Consider the following 13,772-nt stretch of genomic DNA (forward strand, 5'->3'; position numbering starts at 1 on the left):
TCTGATAGTTCTTACTTTTAAAACTAGTCTTTCCCATTTTACCAATTTGACAATTCTTGTATAAACCAACTTGAGGTTTCTTTATGTCAAGAATACCTCTTACTTTCTTGAATTTACTGATCTTTATTAAGTTGTCAAAATTTACATGACACAACCTCCTATGCCATAACCAACTTTCTTCAATTTAAGAAATGAAACATGAACATTCACCAAGTTCAAGATAAAATAAGTTACCTTTTGTTTGAGTCCCTGATCCAATCAGTTTTCCTTTGCCATCTAGCAATCTTTCTTTTCCATGCATGAATTCTACTTTGAATCCATTATTGAGCAGCTATGCCACACTCAACAAATTATACTTTAGTCCTTCTACCCAATATGCGTTATCACATACAAGTTCCTTGGTTAGTGAGATTCTTCCTCTTTTTTTTATACAACAAGGTTCATTGTTACCAAATCTTACACTGCCACCATCATAGTCTTCAAAGTATTGAAACATAGTTTTATCACCAGTCATGTGATGAGAACAACCACTATCTATTATCCATGTATCATTTTTGCTCATATGAGAAATGAGTGTCATTTCCTCATCATTATTAGACTCATCTTTCATAGCAATGTAGACAATTTCATCTTCATCATCATCATCAGAATCATTAGAATCTTTAGCCATAAAACATGTTTTCTTACCTTTATCCTTGAATTATTTGAAGTCGTTCTTGCCATTGTACTTGTGACCTTTCCTCTCATCTTTGTTCTACTTATTTGGGCACCTAGCAGCAATATGTCCAATTTTTTCACAAGAGAAATAGATTAGAGGAACCTTACCTTTGTATTTTTCTTTGCCTCTAGAGTATTTCCTTGCTAGCAGAGCTTCAACCACTTCAAGATCACTATCTAAACTAAGTTATGATTCTTCTTCATTGTCTGATTAGAGATTCTTTATCTTTTTCCCTTTTTCTTTGAGTGAAAGCTTGGCTTCAAATGCTGATTCAACATTTTTGGTAGCTGGAACATAATTGTCAAAGTTATCTAGCTCAAATGCAGTCAATCTTCCAACTATGGCTTCTTATGATTTGCTTTACATCTTCTTTCTTCAATTGCAGAGACTTTGATTGCATAAATGAGAAATAGAGTTCTAAGAACTTTACTTATAACTATCTCATCCTTGATATCTCCTCCAGATGCTTTGATTGCACTAACACATGCTTTAACTCTTTCAACATATTTTGCAATGTTTTCATCCTCTCTCATCCTCATTTGATCAAATTGTCCTCTCAAACTTTCTGCTTTGGCTCTTCTTACATTATCATCTCCTCCATAGATTTCTTTTAGCTTTTCCCACATTTCAAAGGTAGTTTTGCAATCTTTGATGCCATCAAATTCTTCATAACTCAGAGTAGATGCTATATCTATCATCATGTTGTTGTGAGTCTTCTTTTCAGCAATATTATTGATAGATAATGTACCAGCAAGTTCTATATATTTTTCATCAAGGTACTTCAGTCTTGTATCTCCAATAGAAGCTAGATGGAGTCTCATCAATCCTTGCCATGCTGAGAAAGTGTTTCTGTTAAGTCTTGGAATTTCCCTCTTATAAGACATCCTAATCTTTGGCTTAGATCCTTGAAATATTTTCCTACAAGCACCAAGAGCTCTGATACCAATTGTTGGAATTATAGATGAAGTAACTGAGGGGGGGGGTGAATCAATTACTTACAAAAATTAATCCACACATCCCTTAGATGTCTTAAAGATCTAGTTACTATTGACACTCGGTAAACAAATGCTGTAACTCGATAAATTAAATTATTACTTTATCCTTAAGCATTCATGCATGCAACTAAAAACAAAGTGGACACAAGAGACACCAGATTTAACGTGGAAACCCAATATGGGAAAAACTACCAAGTAACTAGCTACCAATTTTTCACTCTTCTGAAGTGAACCCTGTTAGGAGTTAACCCTGTTAAAGGTTACAATACACACTGTTAGGTGTGACCCTGTTAAAGGATTTAATCACCCTGTTAGGAGTGGACTTGCTAGAGGTCTTTAGAAAAATTCAATTGAACTATCACCTTGTTAGAGGATTTACAAAATGGCTGTCAAACCAACTCTGTTAAGAGATTTGAAATCACTGCTACAATGGTTAAAAAGCAACAATGGATTGACCTAAATAAGATGCAACTGAACTTGTTGGATACATATCTCTGTTCAGCATCATTAGATCCTCCTTGATCAAATATGGCTCTACTGCTCCTCAATGATCTCTGATCATCCTTCAAATTCGCTTCCACAATAATCAATCTTCATATCACATTAATTTCTCATTTTTGCACTTCATACTTTTTGAATTCGCAACTTGACCTCTTACTTATATTATTCAGATTGTCAAGTCAGCCCATTTACATGTTACATTTACCAATAAACCATTCATTAGTCGGCTACATATATTATTCTTAAACAAATAAATATTATTTCATAAGACAATGAAATCCTTTACTGGCCGACCCTACTCGGTAAATACTACTTCCAGGAATTTCCAAAGTTAACCTTCTTGACTTGGTTAACATTATAATATCCTTAAAATCCTTTGGCTACCAAGTTTACTCGGTAAGAACTGCTTTTACCAAATTACCTTTGATGACTGAGTGAAATCGGTAAGAACTGCTTTTACCAAATTACCTTTGATGACCAAGTGAACTCGATAAGAATTTTTTTTACCAAATTACCTTTGATTACTGAGTGAACTCGGTAAGAACTATTTTTACCAAATTACCTTTGATGTCTGAGTGAACTCGGTAAGAACTATTTCTATTGCATTTTCTTTGATTATCGAGTGAGCTCGGTAAGAACTAAATTTCTTTGATTACCTTGAAAGCTTCGTAACCAACTATCTACTCGGTAGATACTGCAAACTATCTTTACTAACCTTTTGGGCTCGGTAGACACTATCTATTGCCTTGCTAACCTTCTGAGCTTGGTAGACACTGTCCTTTGCCTTGCTAACCTTCTAAGTTCGGTAGACACTATTTGATGACTGATATGACACTTGTGTGACATGAAAGACAACACACAATTGAAAAATTGTATCCAACAAATATCTGTTACAAAATGATATCGTACATCAATGTGCATGCTCCTGACATGAAATGTCGATTTCTTCACTAGGTAGATTGCACTCTGACTATCACTATAAATTATCACTGTACCTAGTTTGAACTCTATATATTTAAACAAGTCTATTAAGCTAGATAGCTTCCTTGCAGGCATGAGTAGCTACCATATACCGTGCCTTTGTAGTGGATAAAGTGACCACAGCTTGTCACTTGCTTATCCAACTGATTACACCAACAAATAATATAAACACATATGCATTGGTGGATCTTCTTCTATCAACATTGCCAATCTAGTCTGAATCCACATAGCCTTAAATATCCAAGGAATGCTCATTTCCTATTCTATTGAAACATATAGAGTACTCTGAGGTACCCCACAATTATTTGAAAACTCTTTTTACTACATCCCAATGTGCTCTTCCTAGATTAGACATGTAATGAGAAAGTACTCCCACTGCTTATGCAATGTCTAGTCTTGTATAAACCATAGCATACATCAAAGTTGCAACAACACTCTGATACGGTACTCGACTCACCTCTTCCATCTCTAATGGGGATGTAGGACACTATGAGATAGAAAGCTTTGTTCACATAGTAATAGGAACACTCAATGGTCTGGAATCTTGCATATAATTGAACCTTCTCAGAATATTAGCAACATACTTACTCTGACCTAGCCAAAGCTTTATGTTCTCTCTATCTCTTATAATCTCCATTCCTAGAATGTACCTTGCTACACCAAGAATCTTTCATTTCATCTCTACTGAGAGTTGATATTTTAATTCTGCAATCAAACCTTCTCCTTTACCAATAAATAACATATCATCAAAATATAAGGCAATAACTAGGAAATTATCACCATCAGACTTGTAATATATTCAGTGATCAGATTTGGATCACACAAATCCCAAACTCAATACATATGTATCAAACTTCTAGTACCACATCCTAGGACTTTATTTTAAACAATACAAAGATTTCTTCAATTTACAAACCAAATGACCTTTACCTTTCACCACAATGTGCTCTGGCTTTGTCATATAAATTTCTTCCTCCAAATCTCTATAAAGGAAAGTTGTCTTCACATCCATTTGCTCAACTTCTAGATCATAAGATACTGTAGTAGAAAGTAAAAACCAAATGGATGCCATTTTGTTATAGGAGAAAAAATTTCATCATAATCAATTCCTACAACCTAGGAATAACCTTTTGCAACTAATTGTGCCTTATACTTTTGAATGCTTCTATTTGAACCCATCTTCCTTTTGAACACCCATTTACAACCAATAGGCTTCCATCCTTTAGGCAATGGTACAAGGTCCCATGTGTCATTCCTCTTAAGAGCTGCCATCTCTTTTTCTATGGCTATTTTCCAGAACTCTGAATCATTCATACCAAGAGCCTCTTCTATAGATTTTGGTTCATCAATATTATCATACAAAGAAGATATACTCCTCCAATGATGAGGAGAATATCCATACCATTTTGGTGCTTTCCTCTCTCTACTAGACCTTCGAACAAGATCTGGTTCAACTTCATGTTCAGGTTCATGATCAGGTTCTCCCTCTTTCTTTGATGATTTGCAACTTGTAGAACTCTCTTCATCGTCTCATCTTTCTACGGGCCTTGATTCAACTTTCTCAAGTGTAGTAGGAAGTTGAATCACGTCTTTCTTTTCTTCCATTTGTTCTGGCTATACTGTAATAGAAGAAGGATTAGTTTCTCTAAATATAATACTTCTGGAATAAAATACCTTTTGTGTAATAGGATACCAAAGCTTGTATCCTTTCACACCATAACTATATCTGATGGAGATACATTTGATAACTTTTTTGTCTAACTTTTTCCTCTTCTCCTTTTTCACATGAGAATATGCCTCACAACAAAGAACTCTCAAATGTCTAAGTGAAGTCTTGTGGCTTGACCATGATTTCATTGGTTTCTTATCGACAAGAGGTGACGTAGGAGACCTACTCATCAAGTAGCAGGAAGTGGGTACAACTTTAGCCCAAAATTTTTGTTCTAGTCCAACTCCACTCAACATAATCCTAGCCTTCTCCATCAAGGTCCTATTCATTCTTTCTACAACTCCATTCTACTATGGAAAATACATAATTTTCTTCTTTTTTTTAATACCAAAATCTTTACAAAATGTGTCAAAATTATTGGAGCAAAATTCACCATCATTATCAGTTCTCAAACATTTTATCTTCTTTCTAGTTTGCAACTCAACCATTGCTTTAAATTCTTTGAAATGATTGAAAACTTTAGTTTTACTCCTAACGAAATAAACCCATGTTCTTCTACTAAAATCATCAATGAAAGAAACATAATAAATTGATCTACCAATAGAAGGAATTTTAGATACACCAAATACATCCGAATGGATTAGATTCAAAATGTACGAGTACTTACAAGAACTTGAGTAAAACTAAATGTAGTTTTGTTTACCATAGATACAATCCTCACAAAAATCAAACTAATGATCACAGTCATTCAACCCATCAACAAGTTTTTTACTTTTTAAGGTTTGTAGACCCTTCTCACCTATGTGGTCGAGTTTCAAGTGCCACAACATAGTCTTCTCTATAGATAGCTTTGATTTAGTAGTTACAACACCCTTGCGTACCCAAAAACTACAACCATCTATTGAAAAAGAAACCCTCTCCTTCTCCAAAAAAGTTGTCCTCTTCACAATCTTATTAGAAGTACTATTACACTCAACCATGCATGCATCAAGCTGTTACAATGTACATAATCTGCTTTCTCTTGCTATTACCAGAGCAACTCTCACCATTTTCACACCTGCTTCAGAAAACTATACATGCACACCTGCACCTATTAGTTTTTTAATAGATAAAAAATTCCTCACTAGTCCCAAGATATGCAAGACACCTTCAAATCTTCTAATTTTACCATTAGAAAATTTCAAATGAATACTTCCATGACCAACAATATTAAGAATTGAGTTATCACCCAAATACACCTTACAATCATCAAACTTTTCATACTTACTAAACTAGTTTCTATTAGGAGTCATGTGAAAATATGCACATGAGTCTATCAACGATGCATTGTCACCTATATGAGTGGCCAAGGTTGTGATGAAAACATCTCCATCTTTCTTCTCAGACTTAGAATTAGAATCTTGCTTCTTCTTTTTCTTCTTCCTTTCTTTGCAGTCCTTTTAGAAGTGTCCAAGTTTTCCACCATTCTAGAAGATCACCTTGGACTTATGAGGATATTTTGATCTCTTCTTGTTCTTGGACTTAGAATAGCTATGTTGCTTTTCATTCTTGCCTCTTTCTTTTGATCTTCCTTGAACAGTCAAAGCCTCTTTGGCATTCAGAGAGACCTTCCTTCTTATGTCCTCAGAAAGTAGAGAACCAACAATGTCCTCCATCATCAAGACAACTAAAGTGATCCCCATGGGAATGAAAAGGCTATTTCATGAGTCTGGTAATGAACATAACAAGATTCGACACCTTTCTTCTTCATCCATCGACACCCCAACTAAGGTCAACTGAGTCAGTAACATATTAAAACTTTCAAGATGCTTAGAAATCTGTTCACCTTCTTCTATTCTCAATGAAAACAACTTCTTCCACAATAAAATCTTGTTCACAAGTGATTTCTCTTAATAGATCTCACTTAGCTTCTTCCGAAGCTTCTTCACAGTAGGTTCTTCATGGACATTAATCAGAATCAAGTCTGCAAGACACAACCTGATGATACCTTTAGCTTTTCTATTTGTCACATCATATTGTGCGTCTGAAGTCAGATTAGTGGGTCTTAGCTTATTCTCATCAATCACATCCCATAGATCCCAATCAATAAATAGATCTTCCATCTTTAGCTTCCAAATTTCAAAGTTTGTGCCCAAAAACTTCTTGACATCAATCCTCCCTAATATGCTTGCCATCTTCGCAATCTTGCAACACAAATATGAAAACCTCTACATAAACTCCCACTAAAACCTAGATTAGCTCAAAAAACCTTGTACCCATAAAATAGAACCAAAAATGGCCAGGCACTAATACCACTTGTAAGGAAGCAAATTTGTGCATAATTACTTCCTACATTAACTTTTGAGAGGACAATTACGCAAATTTAACTAACTATTGCAAAGATCTTAAGAAATGTATAATAATATAATCAAAATAATAATGAATACATAACACAATGATTACCGTGGGGAAGCCCTTTCGAGAGAAAAACCCCACCCTCAAAAACCTGCACAATGTATTCTCAAATCAAGAAGATTACAATACACTTACAATGCAATTTCTTACAGGAGCACATCACCACAACTCGAACTCAGACTTGGACTCAGAGAGAATCCTTCTAGCACCTAGTCTTGCAAATAGAACTCAATGATTCAAACACCTCCCCAACCCTCCTTTTATAGTGATTTACAACTTGGAAACAATTTGTGGTCTTACAAAACTATGGGCAAAACAACCATGCCACGTGTTACCCACTTGTCATTTGTAGCTCCAAGAATAGCACTTTCATCCATAATTTTTTCCTCTAGTTTAGACCCCCACAAAATTCATATAATGAGTTGTTTATACTCTAAAAATAGCCCTTCTATATTTTACTAGGGACTAGACACATTTTTAAAAACTCATACACATTTTTCCAAGCCATAAACATGTGGAAAACTACCACAAACAAATTCTAGATTTTTTAAGAAAAAGTTTGCAAGGTTGAGACACAATTCTCAGCAATTGGAAATTGATATGTTTCTTGTTGAGTAATTTCATGCATGGCCACTTAAAAACTCTTTCTATAGCTAACAATTGACTCTTTTAATTCTAGGGTCAATATTGCATTGGAAAGAAAACATACTAAAGAAACAATCAATAAATTTTAGACATTGGATCTTAGAATGTTCTTTCTTGTAATCTGTGTGCCTTAATTTATAAATTGTTATAAATTTAGCCTTGAAGATGTTCATACACATGATATTTTGATGATACATTTTGCGAACTTAAGAGAAGTCTGAATAAACCTTTTTTAATTAGTAATATGTCAAAGGTCCACTCTATTTTTGTTGCGTTTATTCATTTAAAAATAATTCTACCTGTTAATTGAAGACATTGATGTTGTGTTCTTATTAATGTCAATTTTTTTTGTAAAAAATAAATAAACAAGTTAGATAAGTCATTTCCATCATGATTAGAGCTCCTTAGGCCCCTATTTTTACTTAATTTTATTCCTTACGTATTCCTAACTTGCTCCCTTTCGTATAGAGCTTAGAAACTAATTCCTTCACCATTACACTTGTTTTCTTCCTATAAACTCAAATGTCTTAATAACACAAACCAAATGTATATATACAAATAAAGTTCTAAAATTTTTCTTAGACAAATATTGTAATCAAATATAAACAATACTCAATAAAAAATACTTAATGATTACAAATACATTTAAAATTTTAAAATTTTCCTCAAATAAAATAATATGAGAGAAATTACCCACTCCATTTGTGGTCTCCTAGTGGAGGATTGGCTGATGAGGCTGCTAGGTAAACCCATCAAAGAGGAGAGGGTGGATTTGAACAGGGAGGAGCCTGAGGAAAAAAAGGTAGAGGAATGAGGAGAGAAAGTAGGCAATTAGCCCATAGTTCTTTTTTGTTTTTTTTTTTCATTATATTTTGGATCGCATTGACATTAATGCCCTATGGGACTTTTATTATGTATATGGTCATGAACTTGACTAGTAGTAGCAATAAGTTTCTTTACTGCTGGTATAATTTCATTATATGCTTATTAGGGATAGCATTATTGATAAGGGTTACTCTTTTTTGGAGCTAGCCTTTATTTGTTTTCAGAAGTATAATAATGGTATTAGTTAGATAAGTGGGAGGTGACTTCCAACTAATCTTCAGCCTTTTTTCACTTTGGGTTTAGGACCCCTTTCTTTTGTCTACTATCTAATACTTCAAAAAAATTAACTCTATCTCTCTTACCAAATCCTAAGCCCTCATACTTTGTCCTTGAAATGGGATGGATGGGCTCTTTTATGCATTTCCCATGCTTGTCTAATCCACTTCCTTTGAATCCCATTTTTTGTATAGTCTTCAAACCAATATTGTTTTTAAAACATCCATTATTATCATCATCATCATTTCTATCCAAATATGCAAATGCCTTCTTACCTTCATCTTTACCTTACAAAATAGGAGAAAAAACCAAATCATTTGTGCAACAAGAAACTACACAACAAACCAAATTTTTTGTGCTACAAGAAACCTCACAAACATATTGCTTTAATGTCAAGATCTCATTATCTTTTTCCAAAATATTAATTTTATTACCCAAATTAACATTCTCCTTATTGACTTTATCAAACAAGACTAATTTTTCTTTCAACTCATAATTTTCCTTTCTAAATTTCTCTAATTCTTTTCCAAGATTCTTATTTTCACAAACTTTCTCATAAACATCTTTTCTCAACTTTTTCAACTTACCTACTATGAATTACATTTTTGAATTTTCTTAATTCATAATTTAAAATATCTTTTTCACAAATCAAATTTATGTTATTTTTAAAAACCTTTTGTCATGTCTTTCCCATTGCACTAAATAAAATTCCTAAACAATAAATGACCCGATCTTTCTTTGTTGCCCATTCATTTATAACAAGAGAACTTATTCCCTAAATAATACTATGCAACTTATCTCTTCATATTTTTATTCCAACAACCTTCCACATACAATATTGTGCTGATAGCTCTACAATTTTGCGATCTCCTCCCTTGGTACAAGGTTTGATATATGCAACATCTTTAAACATGCTCCAAGATCTATTATCTTCAAACACTCATTCCCAATTCTCTCCTTACTACTTTGATACCAAATGTAGAATTTGAAATAGCTAAAAAAATAGAGCGGAACAAAACACAAAGAGAAGACAAAAAAATTACACACAAAGAATGAATCTTTTATTCATATCTTTGAAATACATATTTTCTCTATCATGAAGTCTTACACAATGGCTATCACACTTTCTATTGTGTAACTTAATAAACTCAATAAACTAAGATCACTATATAGAGATCATATCTCCTAAGAAAAAGTTGACTCTATTTGTTTAGATCTCATGCATTCAACATGCATTATTTAATACATCTCACAATCATGCAAAGTATAATTTCTTTTCATTGGTAGCCTTCTACATGCCCAAAGATAACTATTATCTATGCATGCATATCATGCTTTATTGGGAATCCCTAAATCCCTAATAATGAGTTATGCATGTAAACATACACTTATTCCTTGGTTTCAAATCAATAAATATTCAAGTGGAAGCTATAAAATAAATAGTGCATAACCAATCAAATTTATTTAACTCCCATTGATTTAGAAACTGGTAGAGCAATGCTGGAACTGGAGTTGATGGTAAATTCAACATCACTATTCAACAAAAATCAGAATATTTATATTTGGTGGGAATGGAGATGAATCAAATAAGGAAATGGCTTGTCTTGGAAATCTTAAGGATTTAATACATGGAAATTTTTCATGCCTGAATTCTTATTTCTCCTTCAAAGAATTTATAATTGATTTCATGGTCTAAATTTGATTTATGCATCAACTATAAAATCTATAATTCACTTTTGACATTTGTGAAAAGACTATGATCCATTAGATTTTTAGCTTTGAGTTTCCAAATAATAAATTCATTGCGCTTCAATGTATTTAATGCCAAGATTTTAACATAAAATGTTGTTAAAGTGAGTACCCTACTTTATGTTTAAGGAAGGCAGGCTTTTAGAGGCTAGAGAGAAAGATGATGTCAAAAGTATTGATGGTATTCAAGTTTATAATAATGGTTGTATGCAATAATCTTGATACATTGGTTATTGGATCCTTCATCAAGCATCTATTATGGGTGTTTTTTTCTCCTTATATTTTCAATGGGAAATTTGTATAAACGTATTTTCAAATCTAGATATTTCTCTCTATTTTTAAATGAAGTTGTCATTGATGCTAGTTCCAATTTAGAGTGACAACCTATTACATTATATTTGGATTTATGAGCAATTACAATACGTTTCTTTGACTACACAAATATTGAGCCTTGATATTTGGCCTTTTGTAATAAAAATACCAACAATCACATATTTAGAAGCATACTAGACAAGCTAAAATAATAATTCCATTATGTGAGATTTGTCAAATCTTTGTTTACTACACATATCTCAATTAAATTACTTCCTTTCATTATGACTAGTAAGTAATTTCATAAAATTATTGTACATAGAGACCAAGAGTTGGAAAAATTCTTTGTGGTAAATGATTTGACATAAATTAGGACAAGTTAAATTAATGGACTTTCAACTAGTTTAAAAATCAATTAGATTTCTTAAATTTATTATATTAAGTTTTATACATTTTAAATTTAAGTCTATTTATAGATACTAGATACAATTCTTTTAATTTAAATTTATTTAAAAATGTGTGATTTATATGATTTTAAATGATTTCTATGCAACGAAATTAAAAAGGTTCTATCAAGGTAAGTTAACTTCTTTTTAATCAATATTAAATGATTTACATGTAATAAAGATGAAGTATTCTATGGTTCAAAAATAACCTTAGCTTTATAAGGTTTTCAATTTTCTTTTCATTCAGTTCTAAATGTTTCATATTAGTTGTATTATGGGGCCATAATTATTGATTATATTTACTTAATTCAAAGCATAATATATTTTTATCACAACACTATGCAAGTATTTATTTCTTTGGATGGTGATTTCATGTTGAGTTATATTTTCTAAATCGATGCTTTATATGAAAAATATATAATATTTGTGAATATTACCTATAAGAAATGATTTTTCATGAAATACAAAAAAACTTCAGCAAAACAATAGAAAATAGACATTAAAACATGCAAAATTATTTTTATTGAGAAGATTCCTATTTTTATTTTTAGTTTTATAATTAGAAATAATTTTGATCTAAATTTAAAAAGTCAAAATATAAAACTAGTTGTTTCTAAAGTAGTAAGAAGTAGACACATTTTTGTTCTTAAACTAAAACACCAAGATATAAATGTTAGAAATAGGGATTACTGAGAGGGATGGGGGCGTGTGTGTGAATCAGTAATCTACAAATTTTAGTTGCCAACTGGATATTATTACGTTTACTTTAAACCACAAATAACAAACCAACAAAGTAATGCTGAATAGTAACAATAGCAATGCACAAAGATAACTCATAACACCATATTTTGTTAACTAGGGAAACCCTGGCCAAGGGAAAACTTTGGTGGGGATGATACCCACTAGATAATATAGTGATATATCAGTTCCTTGTTAGAGGATGGACCTTGTTAGGAGTCAATGAGAAAATTTAGTATAAGTAGTCCTTGTTAGGAGATTCTAACCCTATTAGGAGTTGTGGTACAATGTATGCAAGAAGAGCCCACTGCCCAAACATGCAATTTAAACTACAAGAAGAGTTCACTACTCAAACAAGTAAATTATTATTATTTTCTTCTTTCCTTGATTGATCTCTAATCTTCATCTTGATATCAGATCATCAAATAGCTCATATAAAACTTTTCATATAACACTTTCACAAAAGTTCGTTCATCACAATTCATAATTCATAATTACATCCTCTCTCAAGATAGCATGATTCTTATCACTAGAAGTCCTTTGCATAAATACCATGCCTTTACACAAAATAATGTTGGGTCAAGTAAGACCAAAATTTATTTTTTCAAGTTAGAGTAAACATCTAGGATGTTGGCCCTAATTGGACAAGTAATTGTTTTGTAAATAAAAACAATTCTCTCCTTCAATTCTGTTGTCCTACATCATCAAAACATGATTACCTCTATTCTGTATAGTTCATACAAACATTCAAGGTTATAAACATCATCACCAACATGTATACTATCTCCATGGAACTTTGCTTGTCATAGTATGACGTTTGCAACATGTTAAAAACAAAACAATAAATTGCAATAAACCAAATTCTATACTTAGACAATTCTCTAATTACCAAACACTAAGTATCTTTATTTTCGAAGTTTCTAGTCAGCATGTACATCATGTGTTGCCATTAATGACAACAATTACATATCACTATTAGCCAATTGTCAACAATAGAAACTAGATGTTTCTAAAGTAATGAGAAATAATATGTCCATGCATCTTATATTAAAAGTTGTGTCTATAAAAGATTTAGAAAAGTATATATAAAATTTTTAATTTTTTCTATATTTTACTAATTGACTAACATTTCTTTAGATTTAAAAGATCTTAAATAAATTAATATTATTGATTATATATATATATATATATATATATATATATATATATATATATATATTATAATAATAAATTATTTTTCTAAAATTATTATTTATTATTCTAAAAAAAATTAGTTAAGAAAATTGTTATTTTTTAAAAATTAGAAAAACTCCATTTTCTATTATACTAATAATCAACCCTTACCATAACTAAAGATTATCCTATAATCAAATTCCAACCCTAACTTGACCTTAAATTTATCTCTAATAATACTTTAACCATAATACTAAGTGAATTAAAACTTTATCCCCATTTTACCCCTTGCCATAATTTAACCATAACTATAACCAAATTCTTAACCCTAATCACAATATTCCCCCAAC

This window comes from Cupressus sempervirens, chromosome 3 (assembly GCF_028749045.1).
Source record: "Cupressus sempervirens isolate cs-2001-9-10 chromosome 3, ASM2874904v1, whole genome shotgun sequence".
Classification (NCBI taxonomy): Eukaryota; Viridiplantae; Streptophyta; class Pinopsida; order Cupressales; family Cupressaceae; genus Cupressus; species Cupressus sempervirens.